Source organism: Delphinapterus leucas, chromosome X (assembly GCF_059928025.1).
Source record: "Delphinapterus leucas isolate spDelLeu-1000000601 "Yukka" chromosome X, BTC_Dleu_Yukka2, whole genome shotgun sequence".
Lineage (NCBI taxonomy): Eukaryota > Metazoa > Chordata > Mammalia > Artiodactyla > Monodontidae > Delphinapterus > Delphinapterus leucas.
The window spans coordinates 52,388,799-52,414,036 of NC_143150.1; the positions used below are offsets into that span (position 1 = coordinate 52,388,799).

At 36.2% G+C, this 25,238-nt stretch overlaps 1 pseudogene; it reads left to right on the forward strand.

The window, feature by feature from the left end:
- Positions 1-282: 282 nt before the first annotated feature.
- Positions 283-24,725, forward strand: LOC111178206 (ubiquitin carboxyl-terminal hydrolase 37-like; annotated as a pseudogene).
- Positions 24,726-25,238: the final 513 nt, after the last annotated feature.

Here is a 25,238-nt window from a genome sequence, read left to right on the forward strand (position 1 = left end):
ATGAAATGACATCATGTCTGGAATTTTCTTTAAAATACTCCAGCAACACAAGCATGCCAACATAAAAAAGTAAATGAAGCAACACTGTCAAAACATTAATAACTGTTGAGGTTGTGTGATGAATACATGGGAGTTCATTGTATTATTCTATTTTGTTTATCTTTGTAAATTTCTTTAATAAGAAAGTTATTAAAAGAAAACTTTCTTTAAAGAAAAATGCTAGCTAATAAATATTAAAGGAAAAATATAATTAGATTATAACCACTTTGCCACTGGAACATAATGACTAATTCAGGCAGGGATCATGCTAATGATCCTTTACGCATGCTAAAGCCATTGAGTGAAAAGGTGCTGGAGACCAAGATATTCACGTGGTCTCAAAGTATCACCCTACAGTTTACTTATTGATTTCTTTTATGTCTGTGTGGTTGTTATTATCAATTTTCTTTTCTTTTTTTAATTGAGGTAGCATTGGTTTACAACATTACATAAGTTTCATGTGTACATTATATTTCTACTTCTATATACACTACAGCATGCTCACCACCAGAAATTGAGTTTCCTTTCATTACCATACAGTTGATCACCTTTACCCATTTAGCTCTCCTCCTCCCAGCCTCTTCCCCTCTGGTAACCACTACTCTGTTCTCTGTATCTATGTGTTTCTTCTTGTTTGCTTTGGTTTGTTCATTTATTTTGTTTGTTTTTTATATTCTGGAGATTCCTCAAAAATTAAGAATAGACCTACCATATGATCCAGCTATTCCACGTATGGACATTTATCCAAAGTAAATGAAAACACTTATTCAGAAGGATGTATGCACCCCTATGCTCACCACAGCATGATTTACAATAGCCATGATATAAAAAGAACCTAAGTGCCCACCAATGGAAGAAGGGAAAAAGAAGATGTAGGATACACACACACATGCGTGCACACACACGCACACAATAGAATACTAATTATTAATTCATAAGGGAAATGTACCTTTACAGAGGAGAAAAGTACCTTTTCAGGCAGACATTATCTAAGTGATCAGTCAAATTCAACATCATCGATAGCGGGTCCATGCTGTCATTATTTACTTTCTGATGTTATGAAAATATACAATATCACCTATGTAATCTTACCAAGACTGTTTAATCTGAATTTAATAATGAAGAAACAATCAGAAAAATCTAGTTTGTATATTTTTTACAAAGTAACTGGTCTGAACTCCTTAAAATGTTAATGTTGTGGTTGAATATTGAATCAGTCAAAAGCAATAACTATAAAGCCCATTATTAGAATAATTAGGGATATTCAAATATGGTAGATAATATTTTTTACACATTTAAATTTCTTGGTTGTTGTAATAATTTTGTGGTTATGCAGGACAAACTTCATGTTCTTTGGGGACACATGCTGCTGAAGTACTAGGGGTAAAGTTTCATGATATCAGCAACTTACTTTGTTTCTTTTAAATTAAATTTTATTGGAGTATAGTTGCTTTACAATGTTGTGTTACTTTCTACTGTATAGCAAAGTCAATCAGCTATACATATACGTATATCCCCTCTTTTTGGAATTTCTGTCCCATTTAGGTCACCACACAGCACTGAGTTCCCTGAGCTATACAGTAAGTTTTCAATAGTTACCTATTTTAGACATAGTATCAATATTGTATATATTTCAATCCCAGTCTCCCAATTCATCTGACCTGACCGCCCCCCTTCCCCCTTGGTATCCATACATCTGTTCTCTATGCCTGTGTCTTATTTCTGTCTTGCAAATAAGATCATCTATACAATTTTTTTAGATTCCACATATATGCATTAGTATACAATATTTGTTTTTCTCTTTCTGACTTACTTCACTCTGTATGACAGTCCATCCACATCTCTACAAATAACCCAATTTTGTTCCTTTATATGGCTGACTAATACTCTATTGTATATATGCACAATATCTTCTTAATCCATTCCTCTGCTGATGGACATTTAGGTTGCTCCCATGTCCAGGCTATTGTAAATAGTGCTACAATGAATATTGGGGTGCATGTATCTTTCTGAATTATGGTTTTCTCAGGGTATAGGCCCAGTAGTGGGATTGCTGGGTCATATTGTAGTTCTATTTTTAATTTTTTAAGGAAACTCCATACAGTTCTCCATAGTGACTGTATCCATTTACATTCCCACCAACAGTGCAAGAGGGTTCCCTTTCCTCCACACCCTCTCCAGCATTTATTGTTTATAGATTTTTTAATGAGGGCTACTCTGATGGGTGTGAGGTGATACCTCATTGCAGTTTTGATTTGCATATCTCTAATAAGTAGTGATATTGAGCATCTTTTCATGAGTTTGTTGGCCATCTGTATGTCTTCTTTGGAGAAATGTCTATTTCAGTCTTCTGCTCAATTTTTTATTGGGTGGTTTGTTTTTTTGATATTCAGTTGGATGAGCTGTTTGTGTATTTTGGAGATTAATCCTTTGTCAGTTGTATCATTTGCAAATATTCTCTCCCATTCTGAGGGTTGTCTTTTCGTCTTGTTTATGGTTTCTTTTGCTGTGCAAAAGCTTTTAAGTCTCATTAGGTCCCATGTGTTTATTTTTGTTTTTATCCCCATTACTCTAGGAGGTGGGTCAGAAAGGATCTTGCCACAATTTATGTCAAAGAGGGTTCTGCCTATATTTTCCTCTAAAAGTTTTATGGTGTCTGGCCTTACATTAAGGTCTTTAATCTATTTTGAGTTTATTTTTGTGTATGGTGTTACGGAGTATTCTAATTTCATTCTTTTACATGTAGCTGTCCAGTTTTCCCAGCACCACTTATTGAAGAGGCTGTCTTTATCCATTGTATATTCTTGCCTACTTTGTCATAGATTAGGTGACCATAGGTGTATGGGTTTATCTCTGGGCTCTCTATTCTGTTCCGTTGATCCATATGTCTGTTTTTGTGCCAATACCATACTGATTTGATGGCTGTAGCTTTGTTGTATAGTCTGAAGTTAGGAAGCCTGATTCCTCCAGCTCCGTTTTTTGTTCTCAAGATTGCTTTGGCTATTCGGGGTCTTCTGTGTTTCCATACAAACTGTAAATTTTTTATTACAATTCTGCGAAAAATGCCATTGGTAGTTTGATAGGGATTGCATTGAATCTGTGGATTGCTTTAGGTAGTATGGTCATTTTCACAATATTGATTCTTCCAATCCAAGAACATGGTATATCTCTCTATCTGTTTGTGTCATCTTTGATTTCTTTCATCAGCATCTTACAGTTTTTCTGCATACAGGTCTTTTGCCTCCTTAGGTAGGTTTATTCCTAGGTATTTTACTCCTTTTGTTGCAGTGGTAAATGGGATTATGTTGTCAATTTCTCTTTCTGATCTTTCATTGTTAGTGTATAGTGATGGAAGATTTCTGTGTATAAATTTTGTATCCTGCAACTTTACTAAATTCATTGATTAGCTCTAGTAGTTTTCTGGTGGCATCTTTAGGATTCTCTATGTATAGGGTCATGTCATCTGCAAACAGTGACAGTTTTACTTCTTCTTTTCCAATTTGGATTTCTTTTGTTTCTTATTCTTCCCTGATTGCTGTGGCTAGAACTTCCAAGACTATGCTGTATAACAGTGGCAAGAGTGGACACCGTTGTCTCGTTTCTGATCTTAGAAGAAATACTTTCAGTTTTTCACCATTGCGAATGATGTCTTCTGTGGGTTTGTCATATATGGCTTTTATTATGTTGAGCTAGGTTCCCTCTATGGCCACTTTCTGGAGTGTTTTTTATCATAAATATGTGTTGAGTTTTTCAAAAGCTTTTTCTGCATCTATTGAAATTATCATATGTTTTTTGTTCTTCAGTTTGTTAATATGGTGTATGACATTGATTAATTTGCATATATTGAAGAATACTTGCATCCCTGGAATAAATCCCACTTGATCACAGTGTATGATGCTTTTAATGTGTTGTTGGATTCGGTCTGCTAGTATTTTGTTAATGATTTTTGTGTCTATGTTCATCAGTGATGTTGGCCTGTAATTTCTTTTTTTGTGATAGCTTTGTCTGATTTTGGTATCAGGGTGATGCTGGCCTCACAGAATGAGTTTGGGAGTGTTCCTCCCTCTGTAATTATTTGGAAGAGTTTGAGAAGGATGGGTGTTAGCTCTTCTCTAAATGTTTGATAGAATTCACCTGTGAAGCCATCTGGTCCTGGACTTTCGTTTGTTGGAAGAATTTTAATCACAGTTTCGATTTCATTACTTGTGATTGGTCTGTTTATATTTTCTATTTCTTCCTGGTTCCATCTTGGAAGGTTGTACTTTTCTAAGAATTTGTCCATTTCTTCCAGGTTGTCCATTTTATTGGCATAGAGTTGCTTGTAGTAGTCTCTTATGTTCTTTGTATTTCTGCAGTGTCAGTTGTAACTTCTCCTTTTTCATTTCTAATTTTATTGATTTGAGTCCTCTCCTTTTTTTTCTTGATGAGTCTGACTAAAGGTTTATCAATTTTGTTTATCTTCTCAAAGAACCAGCTTTTAGTTTTATTGATCTTTGCTATTGTTTTCTTCATCTCTATTTCATTTATTTCTGTTCTGATCTTTATGATTTCTTTCCTTCTACTAACTTTGGGTTTTGTTTTTTTCTTCTTTCTCTAGTTTCTTTAGGTGTAAGGTTAGATTGTTTATTTGAAAGTTTTCATGTTTCTTGAGGTAGGATTGTATTGCTATAAACTTCCCTCTTAGAACTGCTTTTGCTGCATCCCATAGGTTTTGGGTCATTGTGTTTTTGTTGTCATTTGTTTCTAGGTATTTTTTGATTTCCTGTTTGATTTCTTCAGTTATCTCTTGGTTATTTAGTAGCAAATTGTTTAGCCTCCATTTGTTTGTGTTTTTACAGTTTTTTCTTCTGTAATTGATTTCTAATCTCATAGCATGTTGATTAGAAAATATGCTTGATATGATTTCAATTTTCTTAAATGTACTGAGGCTTGATTTGTGACCCAAGATATGATCCATCCTCAAGTATGTTCTATGTGCACTTGAGAAGAAAGTGTATTCTGCTGCTTTTGGATAGAATGCCCTATACATATCAATTAAGTTTATCTTGTCTAATATGTCATTTAAGGCTTGTGTTTCCTTATTAAGTTTCTGTCTGGATGATCTGTCCATTGGTGTAAGTGGGGTCTTAAAGACCCCCACTATTACTGTGTTACTGTTGATTGCCCCCTTTATGGCTGCTTGCACTTGCCTTATGTATTGAGGTGCTCCTGTGTTGGGTGCATAAATATTTATAATTGTTGTATCTTCTTCTTGGATTGATCCCTTGATCATTATGTAGTGCCCTTCCTTGTCTCTTGTAAGAGTACTTATTTTAAAATATATTTTGTCTGATACGAGTATTTCTACTACAGCTTTCTTTTGATTTCCATTCGCATGGAATATTTTTTTTCTATCCCCTCATTTTCAGTCTGTGTGTGTCCCTAGGCCTGAAGTGGGTCTCTTGTAGACAGCATATATATGGGTCTTGTTTCTGTATCCATTCAGCCAGTCTGTGTCTTTTGGTTGGAGCATTTAATCCATTTACATTTAAGGTAATTATCAATATGTATGTTCCTATTACCATTTTCTTAATTGCTTTGTGTTTGTTTTTGTAAGTCTTTTTTCTTCTCTTGTGTTTCTCACCTAGAAAAGTTCCTTTAGCATTTGTTGTAAAGCTGGTTTGGTGGTGCTGAATTCTCTAACTTTTGCTTATCTGTAAAGCTTTTGATTTCTCCATTGAATCTGAATGATATCCTTGCCGGATAGCGTAACCTTGGTTGTAGGTTTTTCCCTTTCATCACTTTAAATATATCCTGCCACTCCCTTCTGGCCTGCAGAGTTTCTGCTGAAAAGTCAGCTGATAACCTTATGGGGATTCTCTTGAATATTTTTTATTGCTTTTCCCTTGCTGCTTTTAATATTTTGTCTTTGTGTTTATTTTTTTTTAGTTTGATTAATATGTGTCTCAGTGTGTTTCTCCTTGGGTTTATCCTGTGTGGGACTCTCTGTGCTTCCTGGACTTAGGTGGCTATTTCCTTTCCCATGTTAGGGAAGTTTTCAAGTATAAGCTCTTCAAATATTTTCTCAGACCCTTTCTCTTTCTCTTCTTCTTCTGGGACTCTTATAATTCAAATATTAGTGCATTTAAGTGGTCTCTGAGACTGTCCTCATTTCTTTTCATTCTTTTTTCTTTATTCTGCTCTGTGGCAGTTATTTCCATCAATTTATCTTCCAGCTCACTTATCTGTTTTTCTGCCTCAATTTTTCTGCCATTGATTCCTTCTAGTGTATTTTTCATTTCAGTTTTTGTATTGTTCATCTCTGTTTGTTTGTTCTTTAATTCTTGTAGGTCTTTGTTAGACATTTCTTGCACCTTCTCGATCCTTGCCTCCATTCTTTTTCCGATGTCCTGGATCATATTTACTATCATTACTCTGAATACTTTTTCAGATAGATTGGCCTATTTCTTCTTCATCTATTTGTTCTTGTGGGTTTTTACTTTGCTCCTTTGTCTGCAATATATTTCTCTTTCTTCTCATCTTGTCTAACTTACTGTGTTTGAGGTCTCCTTTCCACAGCCTGCAGGGTCATTGTTCTTCTTGCTTCAGGTGTCTTCCCCCAGTGGGTGAGGTTGGTCCAGTGGCTTGTGTAGGCTTCCTGGTAGAAGGGACTGGTGCCTGTGTTCTGGTGGGTGGAGATGGATCTTGTCTTTCTGATGGGCAGGGCCACTTCAGATAGTGTGTTTTGGGATGTCTGTAAGCTTAGTATGACCTTAGGCAGCCTTTCTGCTAATGGGTGGGGTTGTGTTCCTGTCTTGCTTGTTGTTTGGAGTGAGGTGTCCAGCACTGGAGACTGTAGGCAGTTGAGGGGCCAGGTCTTGGAATCGAGATGGAGACTTCCTGGAGAGCTCTCGCCAATTAATATTCCCTGGAGCCAAGAGTTCTCTGGCAATCCAACATCCTGGACTCGACACTCCCACCCCAGAGGCTCAGGCCTGACCCCCGGCTGGGGAACTAAGATGCCACAAGCCACATGGTGTGGAGAAAAAAAGTAAAAAAGAGGAGGGAAGAAAACAAAGAGACTAACAGAACTCAAGACAAATAGCAATGACAAAAACAAACAAACAGTAACAGCAACAGTTTTAAAAAAAGAAATAAACAGACAAATAAAACCCAAGACAAATGGTAAAAGCAAAACCAAACAAACAAAAACTAAGAAACACACACATACAAAAAAAGAAACAAAAACAAAGATAACAAAAAACAAGAGAACAACCAGACAAATAAATGAACCCAAAAATGAAACCAAACAATTAAAAACAAAGCTAACAAAAGCAAACAGCATAACAAATGCAGAATGCAAACTAAAAAAAAAGCAAAGAAAACATAAAACAGGCACAGAAAAATCAAAAAAATTAAAAAACACAGCAAAACAAGGAGAAAACACAAAACAATGAAAAGTAAAAATAGAAAAATTTTAGAAATGAAAAATGTATTATTTTTTTTAAAATTTTTAAATAAATAATTTTATTTTTAAATATAATGAAACAACAAGAAAACGAAACATAAAAAAATAGTAATAAGAATATTTTTCTGGGGCCTCCTCTGTCAGTGTCATTGCCCCCACCGTGAGTCATGGCCAACCTCTGCCTCCCCAAGAGGCCCTCCAATACCTCTAGGTAGGTCTCTGGAACTGCTGTGGGCACTGTGGGGGCAGGTCAGACTGTGACCTGGACCAACTCTTGTGTGTACTTTCCCCTACAGACCAGTCTCAGTTATGGGAACACTTGTTGTCCATTCAGATATTCCATATACACAAGGTTTACCAAGCTGATAACAGGGATTTAATCTGCAGCTTGTGCAGCTGCATGAAAGATTTTTGTTCCTCTTCTTTAGTTGCCCTGCCTCTGCATGTGGGCCACCCAAGGGGTCTGCTCCTGAGGCTGTCCTGGAGCACTCGGGTCTGCCTCAGTGAGGACAGGGCGCAGAGGTGGCACAGCTGCCAGGGTCCCAGGAGCCCCGGCAGTGACAGGTGCATAGTGGGGGTCAGCAGCCACGAGAGATCTGGTCCCGCTGGTGAAAAGGTGTGCGGGGAAGCTGGCAGCCACAGGTGAGAGATGCAGCCCTAGCAGGAGCCTTTCTTAGCACAGCCCTGGTGGTGGCCTTTCATAGTGCCTGGCAACAGGCACAAGAAGGTCAGCCCCAGTAGGGGTTGTTCCTGGCACCCCGCAGCAGGCACATGTGTGCCAGCCTTGGCAGGGCCCTTTCCTAGCACCTGGGGTGGCAGGGGCCAGTGAGTGGGGAGAGAGAAGCTTCAATGGTGCCTCCACCTCTTGCACATCACTCAACAGCATTGCCTTGCTTCTGTGGCAGCCCGGGCCTCCTGCATAAGTATTCCTGGTTGTGGATTACCTCCCTCCCAACACTTCAGGCTGTCTGCTTGCAGCCAATGGCAGTCTTTGCCCCGGGTTTGCTCTCCAATACCCACATTACAGCTCCCAGCCCCTGTGCACACCGATGGACACACATCCCAGTCTGGGACACACAAGGGTGTGGCACAGACTATTTGTGTAGGTCTCACTCTGTCTTATCTGCCACAGACCGGCTGTTTAACCCTCCTCCAACAGCCTCAGATGTTACCCTTCTGTCCCAACTGATTTCCCCTTCAGTGAGGGAGCTTCCCTGGATGCAGGAACCTCTTCTCTTCCTCAGCTCCCCACACAGGGGCACAGATCCCATCCCACTTCCTCTCCTCTTCTTTTTCCCTTCCTCTTTCTTTTGTCCTACTCGGTTATGCAGGGATCTTTCCAGTCATTTCCAGTGTCCAAGGTCTTCTGCTAGTGTTCAGCTGGTGCTCTGTGAGAATTGTTCCATCTGTAGCTGTATTCTTGATGCATTTGTGGAGAGAGATGGACTCCACATCCTCCTATTCCTCCACCATCTTGAAAAACCCCAGCAATTTATTTTGAAAGGGTTCCAAATGTGTGTGTGTGTGTGTGTGTGTGTGTGTATGTGTCTGTCTGTCTTTATTTAAAGAAAGAAAAGGAGAAACCAAATATAGCAAAATGTTAACAATTGGTGAATCTAGGTGAGACATATTATATGGGTACTCATTATTCTATTCTTTCAACTTTTCAGCAGGTTTGGATTTTTTTCAAATTAAAAGGTTTGTGAAATGTATAAAAAGGAGAAATAGTAAAAAAAATAAGTAGGTTTATGAGAGCATAGTATCTCCTTTAAGAACAAAGTGTATGGAGACCATTTTTTTTGTAACAAAAGTTAAAAAACTCTATCCTAGAGAAATTACTGAAAATAAATGAGAATCACTATATTTAAAAACTATGGCAAATTTTATTTAAACTTCAGTAACAAAAATATCTAATTTCCTTTAACTACCTCATAAAATTAAATTTGATAATTCCAAGCTACTAAAGTCATAATTCTAATAATGAAGATAGTCAATTGCTTTGCTATCTGATATCCATATTATACTTTTATTATTTTGCTTAAAATATCATGTGTATAAGTACCATAGAAATTAATCACCTAATCATCCTCTTTGATGTTTCAGATTAGGGAACAAAAATCTAGAAACGTAAAATGATTTGCCTAAACTCACCCAGATCTCCTTAGTCTCACTTTTTTCTGTTACAACACACTACCCATTAGCATTTTAGTATTATTTGTACATTAAATCAAGGTCAACTTTTTCTTTAAGAGGAACATTTATGATCACAAATCAACTCATTTTAAATCTATTAAGAATAAAAGATGTTAAATCTAATCTTGGAAGTCATTTCTCGACCCTGTATCTGTATTACATATTATCTATATTGCCTGTATAATTGAAATCTGCATTATAATGTATCTGCATTAGTTGTTTAAGAAATAAATGGTTTGTCTTCAAGGACAGGCACATAATTACTCTGTATATTAATATCAGCAGGACACATGAGTTCATATGACATCTGAGGAAATTACATTTCATTTGTTCAGGGGGTGAAGCAAAACAGAAATGGCAATTCATTGGATATATTTGAGAATGTGTTCCTTTGAGATTAAAAATAGAGTCATATAAGCATTAAGAAAAAGTAAAAGTTATTGAATATTTATTAGAAGTAAGAAAACAATTGACAAACAAAAATCTAATGCATATTTGGAGTGAAATTCAGTTTCTTACTGAGCAGGCAAAGAACTAACTAATAATTTGTTTAAACGAATTAGTACTTGAGTCCTCAGGAAGGAAATTATACATGTATATGGTAGATAGCCCTCAAACCAATATTTAATCTGAAAAATTCTCCAGGTAATTTACTTCAGGTACTATTGCCTAAGTCAGAGATTCAAGTCACACATTTAATGAGAAAATCTGAAGTGTAACAGGTTTGTTATGTAAAAGCTGTGGGAGCACATTGGGGAAAACAGACGGAAAGTAAAAGTGAAGATGTGTGCAATTAGAATCAGAAAATATTAAAATGGCCCTCATTTGGCACTGATTCTCTTTCATTGATTTGATTTCATTCTAAATATTGGGTTTTCTCTGCCATTTAGTAGAATAAAAATATTTTTTCTACTTAATAGTGTTAAGAGAGATTGAAAAATTGGCCTAAATTATAACTGTAACTTAATTCATTTATGCATTAGATTCTAATGTAATAAATATTCTGAAATGAGATTTCAACATTCCTGATGATATATTACACATAGAATAATTATTGAATTTCATAGAGCTGAAGATATGTTAAGATAAATGATATGATTTTCATTCTGAATAGTTGAAACAAGAACTAAAAAGGGGCCAGATTCTTATAGAGTAAGGACATTTTCAAAGCTACTTTTGTTGAGGATTAGTACAAAGTAACATTTGCTCTAATGAGAACTGTGGAGTTTGATTCTTCCTACATTTGAAGGTGTGTGTGATCAAGGCCACTGGGTTATGGAGACAAAAATGTGATTTACACTAAAATGTAGTGACTAGCAGGTGCTATATCACCACTGCCTCAGGCAGTCTTATGTTGATAAATTTTACACCTATCAGAATAAGGAGAAAAGAAGCACACTCTCCATGACACATTTTAGTTTCAAACTGATAAACCCAGTAGAACCAAAGAATTGTCGCAAAGCATTTTGATAACCTTTCTTCATAAAACATTTTACCCATTTGGGAAATAAGGAGCTGCTTTTTGAGTTGGTATAATAGTTTATTTCTGATAGAAGGTGAAAGTATTTAAATGCCTCCACTTTTGGTATTCAGAGATGAGCAAATAGGCTAAAGAATAAAGATAGGCAAACAACCTCATTTTTTAAAAGCGAATATGTCTAAATTTGGTCTCAAATTCTGAATATTTCATGATTCCACTGTGAAGCCTTTGCAGTAATGTAACAGAACTTCCAAATTATATACAAAGTATAACCAGAAAATACTTATTTCAAAATATGCATACATTGCTATAAATATATATACATATCTATATCAGTAGGAATACTTACTGGAAAATGTAGGCATTCTGTAATTTGTACTTGCTCTTATTCAGATTATTTGTATTTATTATAATAACTTTGTATTTTAATTGTTCTCAAGTTTTTTGTAAACACAAGTAATTATGTCTCTAGGTGGATATCCATATACCCAAAAGCACTAAAAAGTCACTGCAATAAATAAGATGGAGGTTTAGGTGGAATCAAATAATAAATTAATAGAATTTTTCCTTTGCTTTTGACTTGTTCTAGAATCATTATCAACACATCCCTAATGTAGTAAGTGCTAGAAAATGCGGTAGAAAATAAGCTAAATAATCTAATATGTTTGAAAAACACTTGATATATTGTCTCAGCTTGTGTCCCTAAGGGAGACTCTAATTTAATCACTTGAACTAAAATCACTATGTGCAACTAGCTCAGCTGCTAGTTGTTCAAAGGAAATAAACTGTTTTTTTAGAGTAGACCTTTCTAAATGCTGAAGTGGTTTGATTTAGTTGTTAGTTCTAAGCTGCAAATTGTGGAGACCTAAGTATGTAGCTGAGGGATGGTAAAGTACTTGCTACAGAACAGAGATAAATGTTAAGTTGGCAAATAAGTAGTCCAGCTGGCTTGTCTTTTTTACAGAGAATAACATTTCATCTTCAACGAAGACATTCTGAATTGTTAATTGTCAAATCCACAAGTTCCAATATTTGTTTCATTTCCAAAACTGTTTGGTGTGGTGTTGACATGGTAGACAGTCTCCACATTTGGAGGAGAGGATGAAATGAGAAGTGTGAAGATATATATATATATATATATATATATATATATATATATATATATATATTCCTGAGCATTATATAGAGTTTGAACTTTTCTTTTTTTCTTTTTTTTTTTTTTTTGCGGTACGCGGGCCTCTCACTGTCGTGGCCTCTCCCGTTGCAGAGCACAGGCTCCGGACGTGCAGGCTCAGCGGCCATGGCTCACGGGCCTAGCCGCTCCGCGGCATGTGGGATCTTCACGGACCGGCGCACGAACCCGTGTCCCCTGCATTGGCAGGCGGACTCTCAACCACTGCGCCACCAGGGAAGCCCGAACTTTTCTACTTTTTGTGTCGAGCACTATGCTAGACATGTTACATGCTTTATTTCATTAAATCCTCACAGGAACCTTTGAAAGACTGGGTTCTGAGCCTCAGAGAGTTTGAGTTTAGGAAAAATCATACAGCTAGTTTTTGTAGAGTTGAGACAAGAAAACAGGTGTACCCAAAGTGTCTAGTAAACAGTGGATCTAGTATCTAAACCCAGATCTGTTCCTTTTAGGAACCTCATCAAGTCAAGAGAGCAGAGATTTTGGATACTATCAGAGGAGAAATTTCCAAGTAACTTGTTAATGGCAAAACCGACCTTAGAACCCTAAGCTCTGTACTCATTATTCTAGATAGTAACAGATACAAATTTAGTTAAGGAAAATAAGAAATTCTAGATAGAATATAGGTATTTATCTTAAAGTTTACAATGGATGGTCAGTAACCTTGATTTACAGTTCCTTAGCTCTCCTAACTTGAGAAAGTAACCTAATGGCTCCAAACTTTAGGTACCATGTTTTTAAAAATGAAGATAATAACTAATTGACACATATTCTTAAGCAAGTTGTTTTAATGATCATATTAGAAAAATGAAAACATTTGGAAAACTGTCAGTTTCAGTAAAGTTTAAACATAGTTATCATATAACCCAGCAATTCCAGTCCTAGATATATACCCAAGGAAAGTGAAAACATAGGTTTACACAAAAATGTGTACATGGATATTCATTGCAGCATTATTCATAATAGCCAAAAAGTGAAAACAACCCAAATGTCCATCAAATAATGAATGGATAAACTGTGGTATATCCAAACAATGGAATACTGTTCGATAATAAGATGGAATAAAGTATTGATACATGTTGTAATATGAATGAACCCTGAAAACATTATGCGAGGTGAAAGAAGCCAATCACAAAAGGCCACATATTGTATGATTCTATTAATATAAAATGTCCAGAATAGGCAAATACACAGAGACAAAAAGTAAATTAGTATTTGTCAAGGAATGGTGAGAGGGGAGATTGGGAGGTACAGGCTTTGTTTTGGGGGTGATGTAAATATTCTGGAAGTAGTGGCAACAGTTGCACAACTCTGTGAATATAATTAAAAACCATTGAACTGTAAACTTTAAAAGGTTAAATTGTATAGCGTGTGAATTATATCCCAACAAAGCTGTTAAAAAAAGAAAAGTCAAGACATTCTGTGAACTAGAAATAGCTGTAAGTTTCAACTATCATTACAACTACTAGAGCAATGGTAGAAGAGTAGATGGTTTATAACGTCAAACTATCTCTGCTCTTTTAATGGCATCTGGATTTTAACCTGCCTAATATATCCACTGCTAATACTAGCAATGGAAACAAGCCTCCCTAAATACGTTTTACCAGCTGAAGCTCATCCTGCAAATCACTGTTGAGAACATATTTCTTATTTACTACTGCTCAGTAAAGAAACTGATTGCAACAAAGCACATAGATGACTTGTAGGCATGGCTCCACTACCAAGGAGGCAACTGATTAGTAATGAATCTAAGTGGTTATGTACCTAAGCAAAATAGACACATTTCAAAACATATCAATTTGATAGGAGGAAAAGTTAAAAGGTATAGATTGTATAATCAGCTTCTCCAAAACCAAGGGAAATCGGGCTGAGTGTTAAATATAGCAGTGTTCCTAGAATGTTGATTAGGGTTTGATCATGTGTGTGAAGTAGAAACTTAAAATCCATTCACTCAGCCAAGCCAAAATACTCAGGGTTAGGTGGGTTGCTTCTAGTGCTTTCAGTTTGCCGGACAAGGAACAGCTAGCCCACAGGTTGGATTACAGCCTCTCAGGGCTAGTAAACCAGACATGCATAATCAGACATTAACTGCAGTGCTAATGTGTTCCTCTGGGCTGAAAATAATAAAATTCATTTTTGTACAGCAGTTAATCAAAAGGTATTAGAGAAATAATCAGGGGCTGGTATGCTTTTAATTGACCAGAATGTTTCTCAGTAGCAACATGTTCCCTCTTTACCAAATTATAATTTTCTGACTCTTCATGTGGCCATTCTTTGCCGGTTTTATTGATATTATTCCCTCATACCAAATTCACCAGCCCTTCTGATCTCAACATTAAAAGGTTTCATCTCGGAGATAAACATCAAATGATCCCCAATTGCAGTTAATTGCAACAAAGTCATACTTTTCTTACTCAAGGAGAAAAAAACCCTTTTGAATATGAATGTTAGTATTCATGAAGCCATTGAAGCAGTGTGTCCAGCTAAACATAACCAAAATATATTATGCATTCAGGCCCTTTTATTTCCAAAGGCAGAGTAAAATTTAAAAAGGAAATCAACACCACAGTCTTCTAAAAGGATACCAAATAACTGCAAAATTCAACTTATTGTGACAAGCACGAAAATACAAAACTTTAAAAATTGTCGACATAAATGTATTTTCTAAGGTCAGAGTGATGATAATGACAACAAAGTGCTATAAAAGTATTTTACTGCTTCTGAGCATCTCTGTGTTATATGAAGAATTAAGAAACACAGCTCATAAACCCACAAAGCCCCTCAAAATGAAAAAAGAAATGTTACACAGTTCAGCAGCTCAATCATTTGGTTTCTTAGATGAATCTTAGAGAGACTGTATTTTACTAAATTAAAATAAAATAATAATTACAATGCTTATTACTGACACATGCCAAGCATTGTTTTCAATGTCTTAGATGAATTAATGTAATCTTTACAACAACCTCATGAGGTAAATAGTAGTTTAAAAATGAGGAAATTGATGCATAGAGAGGTAACTAGCTTACCAAAGTCACACAGCCAGAGAATCATAATTCAAATCTGGACAACCTGGCTCCAGAGTCTTCATACTTGACTATTACGCTACACTGCCACTATATCACCAGATAACTACCTGACAAATGCTGTTTTCTATCTCTACTGTATCATTGTTAACTCTGAAATTTAAAAATGTTCCAATGGTATATGGCAGCTTTTGATTGTATATGGATGGTAGTCAAGAATGGAATCTGTGCCATCAGTGATTGCTGGTTAAGCTATAAATGTGATGTTTAGGTGACATATGAGACAATTCCCTGAGCTCACCATGCCGTGATTTGGTTGACTTTATTCTCTTCTTCCTAATGGAATGTTATACCATTCATATCCTACTTATATGTCACCTAGATTCAATAGGCTTCACTGGAAAATATAATGAGACTATGGATCACACTCCCACTGCCAACCATGTTTTTTTTTTTAGATTCAATAAGTCATGTGCTATCTCAAGAATGCTAGAATAATTCCTTTCTTTTCAGTACACCGTTAGTATGGATTTTTAAAAGAATGCTCATTGGAACATCAGCAGGTATAGGTTTATCATACTGGCACTAAAAGCAGAGTCCAGGCAAGTTTGTTAGGGTGGTGACTGAGCTGGCTCTTCTTTAACTCTATCTAAATTCTGGCTTATATCAATAATATAGTAGGGGCTCAGCAGATATGTTGGTGATGTGAGATTTGGAATATTTGATTACAACACTTTACTCTGCATAGTTTGTAAATAATAACACTGAATTGGAAAGCATAGTTGGTTAATTCAGTCAAAAGCATTAGTATGCTTCTCAGACAACATATGAAAATCACTGAGGCCTGATATATTCTATTATACTTTGATCTCGCTTCCCCCCATGCTCCCTCATGTATATAACAAGCAGTATAGCACATGAATAAAGGCATAGTTTATGGAATCAGCCTATCCAACTTCAAACTCTGACTCTGCTACTTAACAGCTTTGTGACTTTGAACAAGCCACTTAATCTATTTGTATCTCCATTTCTTGAAATGCTAATGACAATATTATATGTCTCATTCCTGGGGTTGTGAGCATTAAATAATATTTCAAAAATTCTTAATAGAGTGCCTGGTGCATGCTAAGGGTTCAATTAATGTTAGCTACTATTATTACTTTTATGTGTGATCAGGGATGGTTTATATGAACATGCACAAGGGTGACCTAAACTTCCTACCCTTGTTAACCCATCAGAAAAGATACATCACTAAGTTTCTCAAAGACATGTCATGCATGATACACTCAGGGAGATATACAGCACCAAATGTAGACATTTGTGACTGGAAATGAGGGAATACACAGAGATGTTGGTTGCTGCATTCTTGACCATCCCTAAAAAAGAAAACATAATGCAGTAGAAAATAGCATGAGCAGACTCGTGTCAAAATCCAAGGTCTGAAACCCACAGAGCAGTATGATGATCAAATAGCAAATTAGTTAAGTCTCAGTTAATGGAAGATAGAAATATCTAATTCACAAAAACATTCTGAGAATGATATAGTATATATAAAATGCCTAGTACCATCCTCAGAATTCAGCAGCACTCAGGAAATGTTTGATCACTTTTCCTAATTTCATAGATAGCTATGGTCTGACTACAAAGATGTTTTTCTCCAGCCTGTTAGAAGCTAGGGTTATTGATTCCATAAGTGGTATGCCTTCTCTTCCTCCCTCTTTGCCAATATATCCCATCTCCCGGAACGAAAATATCCTTGAAGTAGAAACTGGAAACTCAGTGAGTGATTTCCTTACCCATATAAGAAGTGAGAAAAGCATAACTCTAGCTCATCATGAGGGCTGAACAACTGTAATTCCACAGCTGCTTATGAATTAAAGACATTTCTTAATCTCCTACTGCTACCAATTCCCCAATCTTGGCACGCCTTCCACTCAGAGGCTAAGAAAAAAGAAAGATTAAAAAGAAAACTTTTTTTCCTTTTGACCAGCAAATAACAGGGCAGCAGCCTAAAAGAAATAAACTGTTCTTTCACTCTATGAAAAGAAAAACAAAAGACTCTTATACTATGATGGACCAAACTGTCAAATAAAATTAGACCAAACTGTAGAGTTAAACCCAAAAGGAAACTTTTCTTCTAAATTACTGCATTTCCCTCTAGCTATCAGAGACTTTTTCCATGGCCATTGCTAATGACCTGAATCAAAAGAAAGCACTTTGAAAGCACATTGGAAAGAAGTATGTGTGTGTGCGTGTGCTTTTGTGTGTGTGTGTTTGAAATCTCAGTACATCTTAGGTATTAGGTTCTAGGGGGAAAAAAAGGTTTCATGTATTACAAAGCAAGTCTTTAAAGAAAGTGAAAGGAGAAATGTTGCCTTTATGGTAGAGAAGGTTACCTTTTCATCTCAAGATAGTCAAAGAAACATTTTGTCCTTTTTAAGGGATATTTAGACACTTTCATCCTTTTGGCAAAAGAACTTCTCAACTACTGGAATTTAAAGTTAAAGTTAAGGTACAGGTTTAATGGAAACTCTTTGAGCAATATGGTTTGGAGTTGATATTACATTATGCAGGCAGTTGTTCCAATAGCCTAGAAAAAAACATATGTTCATAGAATTCTTTCACAAAGATATGTTTATGGTGTTCTCCAAAATTATATGGCATCACTGACATTTAAAATTCTAGAACCAAAGAATAAAGTAGCTTCTAACCTACCTTTCCCACCCCTCACTAAGTATACCCTCCCTTCTTCCAATTTTATGGATTCACTGTGCTTTCAGGAAATAATCTTAAGATTTAAAAATTTCACCAGAGTGAACTTCGACATTCCAGAAGGCTACAGAGAGAAATGTTCCATTCACAGGGAAAACTACACTAGGTTCACCAATATGGATGGTGGTGGAGAAGTAGGTTCCTAGGATCAAATAGGCCAAGTTTCTGGGGGTACCACATTCTACAATCTAACTAACTTCACAAAGATTTGGAAGGGTGTTTTCACTGAAAGACAAAGGGTTGCTGAGGGCAAGTAGTTTCCATATAACTTTCCTCCTAAATCATCCCTTCTTTAAAATCATGTGATGACTTATTGCACTTGAAACACATCCCTATGTTATCTGTCCACTGCCTCTTTTTCAAACTTCATATCGTTTCATTCTCCCCCTTGCCCACTATACCCCAGTCACACTGCTCTTCTGTTTCATGAAGACATCAAACTGATCTCTGTCTCAGAGCCTTTGTGCTTACTGCACCATCTACCTGTAATTCTCTCCCCACTTTTGCATCATTCAGAGCTCAGGTCAAATATCATCTCTTCCAAGAGGTTGTCTCAAACCATCCTATATAAAATACTCCCAGGTCCTATCCCCACCCCCACCATTCTCTGCCCCATTACCTTGCTTTGTTTTCTTCCTAACAGAAGATTTTCAACAAATATTTGTGTAATAAAGGAACACCTCATACAGTAATTCTTCACTTCCAGGTAACTGGGTGAAGGTCTCAGACTAATGCAGAATCGACACCAGGATAAGAAGGACCAAGGCCAGGCAATAATTTTTATGTTCCCAAATCTCAGTATACATAGTATCAAAAAGAAAAATATCCAGGTCACAAGTTGTTTTTTTTTTTTTTCACTTTCATCTAATAGATATGATGGCAAAAACTCTGTCAGGATTCTTACCAAGAACTGTCTTCCTTTGGGAGTAAGAGAGGGAGAGGAAATGAAATCAAGTATCCTCCCTTGAGGAACGCCTTACCTGTCAGATCTTGCATCTGCTTGGCACTTACAAGTTGAATTACACCGAATGGACAGAGGACATAGGTTCTGCCACTAAAGGGCTGGGTGAACTTGAACAAATCACTTTAGTGTTTTTATCTGTTACATGGGAGTAAGAGTTTCTGTCAAGTCTAACTCATGGGTCTGTTTTGAAGTTCAAATTAAATAATGCTTATGAAAGCACTTTATGCTGTCAAGCACCATGTAAATGTAAAGTAAGGTTTTTACAAAAGTTTTATATTTCCTCAAAAGGAGAAACAGAATATTTTTGCATAATATTCAAGTATTTCTAGAAAACATGTGTCTTGGTTGGCTATTAATATTCAAACCCAGTCAAGATTCCACCCTTCCATGTCTTTAAGACCCTCTCTAGATCCATACAGACTTATAAAAGTACTTTTTTGCAGTAGTAAGAACAAATAGGAACTGCTTCCCGTGTGTACAGCGACCATAAATTCCCCTCCTAAGATTAAAGATTATGCTGGATTCATGGGCTAAAAGACAGGACTAGCAATGAAAGACACCAAGTAGTTGAAAAGAGCCAGTCTTATAACAGAGGCTACGTAGTATGATTGAGGAAGCAATGTATACCATTACCAGACTACCACATTGCCTTAAATTTCCACCATTACAAGAAACACTTTTTATGAATCTGAGTACTTTTTTTTTGTGGTACACGGGCCTCTCACTGTTGTGCCTTCTCCCGTTGCGGAGCACAGGCTCCGGACGCGCAGGCTCAGCGGCCATGGCTCACGGGCCCAGCCGCTCCGCGGCATGTGGGATCTTCCCGGACTGGGGCACGAACCCATGTCCCCTGCATCGACAGGCGGACTCTCAACCACTGCGCCACCAGGGAAGCCCATGAGTACATTTTAATTTGGTCAAGGCATTCATTATCTTCTTTGAATGGGACAGCCCACCAGCTCATTAACACTGTAGCAGGGACTAATTTATCTGATTAATCCACTCCTACCCACTGCCATTTAGTCAAAAACTCTAATGGAGTCTCTAAGGAAACCAGAAGCAGAAGATCAGGTCAATTTTGCTTGGGTAAAAAGGCCAGAGGCATGGTGTCCTTATTTGAACATTTGAAGCTTTCAAATGGGCCCCAAGCGGCCAAGAGACAGCAAGTAGGGTATCTGAAGGAGACAGGAAAAGTCAATTTGGCCACGCAACTGGCAGAAATTCAAAAACTGCAGTCACTCAACCCAAACTACCATGTTGTTGGGCTTCAATTCAACTAAAGCTAAAAAGGTTCTTGAGACTCTTCTGCTTTATCAAGTTTTAGTCCTATTTACACATGGACTGTTTTTTTTTAAATTATCTTAACTAGATCTTCACCAAAACAAACCAAAAATTTGTCCCCACTTGTGCTTGATAGTTACAAGTACATCTTTGTTTTTGATAAAGTATTCTTGATAATGTCTACTTCCATGAATCATGGATAATTCCAATTTAATAAAGAAGAAAAGTTACAGTATGAGTCCAAATGATCCAAATGTCCTTTAACCATTAGAGAAATGAGCCAAACATGATTCCTTTATAAATAATCTGACTCTAATTTCATCCCAGTTATTGTTTTATCAAAAAGGATCTTATTGACCATTTTTGGTCTGTGTTTTAAAAGGAATTTTTTTCCACATAAACTAACTTTAAGGTGGTCTACTTATTATTAAAAAATAAATCTTGAAGGTCTAATGAGGCTATAATTCCCCAAAACTTCATGATCTTCTGGCAAGAATATTACAAAAGGCAAAGGTCTTGCTCGACATCTAATGTAAAAAGTTGGTGTAACACTATGGCACTTCCCTGGATGACTATAATTTGCTTATTATTCAACAATATTTCAAATATTTTCTGCCATAAACTATCACTACTGTTTCATTGTTGGCTTACTTGCTGTAGTAATAAATATGGATGATTATGAACCAAGGTAGTCATTAAACAAATCTAAAATCATTATTATAAAATGGAGAGCATTCTCTAAGGGTTTTCTTTAATACCAGGAGTGAATGTTAGAAGAGCAGGGTGGAGAGAGAGAATAGTTTAGGGTGGGAAAGGGAGACATTTGTGTGGGGCACACTTAGTGCTCAGAAATGGTTTGTATGGAAAGCTCATTTCCAGGGCGGCAGCAACAGGCAACTGACTGATATATAACAATTTTTGAAATGGCAAGTGGATGTTTTATAGAAATGACAATGCAATCATGATAGAGAGGACCTAGATGAAGGGCAAAACTGTTTTCCTGGTTGTACTGCCTAAAAAACAGTCATTTCCCATCCAAATCATAAGATTTCTGCCGTGTAGAATCAGATTCCAAAAATAAGGACCCTAAGTATGGAGGTAACAGAGAGTACTTGAATGCAAGTGCCCAGACTATGAGGAATATTCAGTAATAAAATAGAAAACACAGCAAATTAGTAGTGAACATGGAGATGGACAGTGTAGAGAGAGCACACAGTATACACAGCAGAAGAAGTGAAGATAATGTGAGACACATAAAAAAAATGAGGCCCCCCAAAATGGGGGGAAATGGACTAAGATGAAGATCAGTTAATTACTTACTACCAAATATTTTTTTAAGAAGAGATTATAATTAATTGAGTACATTCAAAATGTTTTTATTAAATTGTTAAAAGATTTGTCAAAATACCATCATAAAAGGTTAAAAACAAACTAGGAAAACATTTACAAATATAAGACAAAGATTTTCTATCCATATACGTACTAAATTACTACAGATATATGAGGAAAGGATGAATCTCCATTTATGCCCATGTTCAAATGGCATAAATGTGCAGTACAAGAAGGGAAACCCAAATGACAATAAATACATGGAAATGTATTCTACCTCAATGATAATAAAAATAAATTGGTAAGATTGAGAGAAATTCCCCAGGACAAACAACCTAGTTTCTTTTTTAATCTAATTAAAAATAGGCAAAAGATTTAAACAGGCACTTCAAAAAAGAAAATATATTAGTAACTGATGAGCGCATGGAAAGATGTCCAACATCGCTAGTCATCTGAAAATGCAAATTAAAACCCCAATGAGATATATTATATTTACCCACTTACTAGAATGCCTAAAATTAAAGACTGAAAATACCAACCTTTGGCAAAGATGTGGAGAAGCTGGAACTTTCATGTGTTACTGCTGGAAATGGAAAATTCTACAATCACTATGGAAAATAGTATGGCACACCTTATAAAGTTAAGCATACTAACTCCAAGCAATTCCATTCCTTGGTGTTTACCAAGGCAAATGAAAACTATGTCCACACAACAACCTGAATATGAATGTTCATAGCAGCATTATTCACAATAGCCAAAAAGTGGAAGTTACCCAAATGAACCTCAACTAGTGAATAGATAAACAAATTGTGGTATATTCATACCATGGAATACTACTCAGTAACAAAAAAAATTGAAATGTCAGTAGTAGAAACAACATTGATGAATCTCAAAATCAATACAAAGTGAAAGAAGTCAAACACAAAAGAATATGATTCCATTTATATGAAATCCTATAGAGGGCTAAATTTTGTGACAGGAAACAAGTCAATAGTTACCTGGGGTGGGGGTGTGGGAGGATGTAGCAGAATTGGATGTAGAAGTTAAAAAAGACACCTGGAAACTTCTTCGGGTGAAGGAAAAGTTCTATAGCCTAATCATCATGGTAGTTACATATTTGCATACAATTACCAAAATTCATCAAATTATGTGTTTAAAATTAGTGAATTGTATTGTAGGTAAATAATAACTTAATAAATCATAAAAGAGCAAAAACAAAAGTTAGAGGTAGTTTCCCAAACTCTTCCTGCTAGTGGAGGTGAAGGAAGCAAAGGTAAAAATCCCAGAATAAATCCTGTGTTCCTTTCTAATTCAGGCTGTAAAAGACAATCAACTCTCTAGTCCTCCTTTCCGCCTAGCATCAAAATCTTCTGGTGAAGTTGTATGCTATTATTTGGCTAAAAGCAATTTTTAAAAAGGATAATTTCTCTAAATATATGATCCTCTCTGAATTTGTAGCATCCAGGCTTGTTTCACAACATAGAAAAGGAAAAAAATAAAAGAACTTTTGAATTTGTGGAAAAGAGAGTAAGTTAGCCTGGTGGTTCACTACAAAACTGGAGGCATTCCAAGGATATTTCAGCTAAGTTATAAGATTAAAATTTTGATTTATGTGGCCTGGCAGAGCAAATCAAAGTCACTTGATGTTAACTCTATAAGAACAGACTCCCGACTATTGACAAAGTATCTTATAAGGATGCAAATCAAAGGGAGTTATTTCTAGATGTGGTTCATCAAAATAATCTTCACACATCTATAAAATCTTATCAGTGGTATATTTTAGCATTGGAACTGTTCTAGGTAGTTAAAACATCACAGAAAGAAACCAAAAAGTGAATAAACAAGTTCCTTAAAAAGCAGCAAGTTTGGAGACTAAAGATGAGCTTCTATTTTGAAAGATTCTTGGTAATCTAATTAGAGTAGCCCCAAAGGCTACAAAAGAAATGCCTGGGACAATCTACTGTTTGAAAGTCACAGTCAACACCACTTAGAGTTATTAAAAATTAGAACTGCTTCAGATATGGACAAAGATTATTCAGAGGAGAATGTATCATCAAATCTTAGTAGTAAGACAGACCCCCTCCCCCCACTGGAAAGTATTGAAAGAGCAGCAGAGAGAAACAGCAGGGTCTGAAACATACTGAAGAAAAGACTTCAGACCTTAGTGGTCCTCATTCTTTTCTGGTAGCAGGACTACAACAGGGGAACTCTTTTCTGAAAATTCTAACCAAGGTATAACTGGTATTTCTAGCCAGATCCCCTCTGCTCACTCCTCCACAAATATGGTAAGGGTTTCACTCTAAGCCAGCCACTTTCCATGTTTATAAACAAAGCCAAACAAAAGTATAACCAGGATCACACTGAGTGGAATAAGCCAGGGACCCCTTTCTGCTCACCTACAGCAACGACTTCAAGACCGGTTTTGGAAATGCCAGCTTTATGAAGGCTATTTTACAGTCTCTGTTTTCATTTTAGTCATGTAGTCATGTACTAATGATTTACCTAAGCAAGATATTTCATGGAAGAAAATCCCATTCAGTGCTTTTACCAGGCTTTTGCACTCTTGCTTATTAAGAAGGATGTCTGTAGCTCTGAAACTAAGAAAGGTTTACTCCAGAAGGTTAAACATACTGTTTCAGCTGCTGCCAGAGATTCTCTGGTTATATGCAGAATAATGCTTAAGTTTTAAAAACTTTTATTATGGAAATTGTCAAACATACATAGAAGTAGAGCCAAGATTACAATGAACCACCTCGTATCCAACACTCAGCTTCAACATTTATCAACTCCTGTCCAATCTTGTTACATCTATGCTCCCCTTTTTCTTTTGCTGACTTATTTAAAGCCAATCCTAGATATTGCATCATTTATCTATAAATACCTCGATGTTCATGAGTTTTTTATTCAGTTCTTAGAACAACTTAAAGGGGACACAAAAATAAATAAAATTTGAAATATTAAACCCATAACTGGTAGAAAGCTCAACAGATATTTCTAGTACCTGAGAATACTTATATCACTAACTTGGAATTTGAGGTTCACTACTATATCATATGTAAAGCAAGTGGACTGACCATTTCCCAGGTAGGACAATTTAATGAGCTCTACCCTGACATTCCCCATTGTCTCCTTGGTAAACATAAGTTCCTCTGACTTTTCTTTTGGGCAAAAGAACTGGAATATTCCTAAAAGAAGTGGATTGAGAAGTGTTTTTGCCATGCATAAATTTAACTGACTTTGCAGCATTCTTACTCTTCATCTAAAAAGTTATAGCTTAAACGTGGCTCTCTCACTTTACAGGGTTTGGTCAGAAAGTCACCATTCCAAGATATCCAACTCCAACATTTCACTGCATTGAAAACATAAAGCTGCCTTTTATCCTTGGGAGCGCACATACTTCAGGTTCTTGATCACTGAAAGCCTCTCACACAGTGAATACCTTCACTATTACCCTTGTACATGGTCAAGGAAATCTAACTTCAAATCCCAGAGTTGCATGGCTTTATGGATTGATCCAA